This window comes from Argiope bruennichi, chromosome 3 (assembly GCF_947563725.1).
Source record: "Argiope bruennichi chromosome 3, qqArgBrue1.1, whole genome shotgun sequence".
Taxonomy (NCBI): domain Eukaryota; kingdom Metazoa; phylum Arthropoda; class Arachnida; order Araneae; family Araneidae; genus Argiope; species Argiope bruennichi.
This window is the reverse complement of record NC_079153.1, coordinates 11,322,840-11,324,580: the sequence shown is the minus strand read 5'-3', so window position 1 is coordinate 11,324,580 and position 1,741 is coordinate 11,322,840. Positions and strand designations below refer to the sequence as shown.

The window sequence follows — 1,741 nt, the reverse complement described above, 5'->3', positions numbered from 1 at the left end:
ACTGGCAGTATCTGCTAAGACTCCACATTCTTGTTAAAAAGCTATGATAAAAAATACAATATATGACTTTACGTGTTTATGTCAAAGTTATTCAAAGTATGCATATATTTTAAGATAAATATAGAAGCTATAAAAATCGAAATCTGTATATACGGAGATAAATACATGTAAATCTTTTTTATCATTTAAAAGAGAAAATCTTATTAATATATATATATACAAACAAATTTTAGCAGTTACGTGGTGGAATAGAAGACACTTTTGAATTTTTAAATTCGATTTATTTCACCACTGGAGACCTAATTTATGAATAAAGAATATGCTGCAAAAAAATGCGTCAGTCTACATCGCGACACAAGAGCAGAAGACACCAAAATTTTTCCGTTGAGCAATTTTAATATGAGATTTCAATAGGGATTTCTTTGCGACACATCGATTTAGTATGGGGAATCTTAGGTATCTTTAAAAGAATATCGTAAACATTAAGGATTTTTATCTTTCACTCGGAGTGTGAGAAAGTGCTGAGAGTAACTGTTTTATAGAGCACGTGTGAAGTAATTAAATAAAAAAAAATGGAAATTGGATTAGGGAATAAGAGAACATTTTAGAATGAATTTAATATGGGGTAAATTAAGATAAAAAGTAGGAAATTGATTAAGATTTAAATTATATATATATATATATATATATATATATATATATATATATATATATATATATATATATATATATATATATATATATATATATATATATATATATATATATATATATATATATATATATATATATATATATATATATATATATATATACTTATGTTTGATAAAGATATTTGATATCTGGTACTAAATAAAGAAAGTTAAACATAAATCAGGGAGAACTGAAATGAAATAATGTTTAATTTACTGTAAGCACTACACAAATTATCAGAACAATTTTGAATGTACTCGCTTCGGCAGTACATATACTAAAATTGGAACGATGCAGAGAAAATTAGCATGGCTCCTGCGCAAGGATAACACGCAAAATTGTGAAGCGTTCCACATTTTTTAAAGATAACTTTCAGAGGGCTTGTAAAGTGTCATAAGTCACAACACAATAACAGCAACAATTTTGAATTTGCTAGAAAAAGCACAAAACCTTATTCATTAAGAAATGTAAAAAAAAAAAAAAAAAAAAAAAAAAAAACAGAAACGTCATTGCAAATATTTGTTCAAATTATTTGTATCAAAACATTTTTCCTCTTTCTGAATCTGTTGCCAATGACGAAGAACAACAAAATTCAGGGTTCAAGACCTTGCACCAAAAATATGGAACGAAAGGGAAGTTTCTCGCATGATCCACATAGATATTTTCCTACTTGACTTCGAAATATCTGGATGGGGCTTTGATAAGAGACACTAAAAGTCGCAGATTCCGAGAAGTAGTTCATTTCTCATACCGTTAACAGTCAATATCGGAAGGGACGAAATATCAAAAAAGGGAAAGCAAACTTGATATAGATTCGTAAATACGAATAACCGACGAAGGTTTACACGTGATGAACACGTGGGGAACAAATGAAGGAGTTTGAAAATGAATAATCGATTGTTTGATTTTAAAGTTTTTCAACAATTTGTGATAATCTTTTTATTGTAAACAATTTTACTTGCTTTGTATTCTAATGCTAAAACCGAAATTTGCATTAGATTTCCATAAAAGATAGTAGTGTTGTTAAAATAATTTAAATAATTAGGCT

General features: G+C 27.3%; 1 non-coding gene across 1 annotated transcript; it reads left to right on the top strand.

Annotated features, from left to right (window-relative positions):
• Positions 1–946: 946 nt before the first annotated feature.
• LOC129964366 (U6 spliceosomal RNA) lies at positions 947–1,053 on the top strand. The gene has a single exon (XR_008784147.1). It is a non-coding gene; the product is annotated as a U6 spliceosomal RNA (small nuclear RNA).
• Positions 1,054–1,741: the final 688 nt, after the last annotated feature.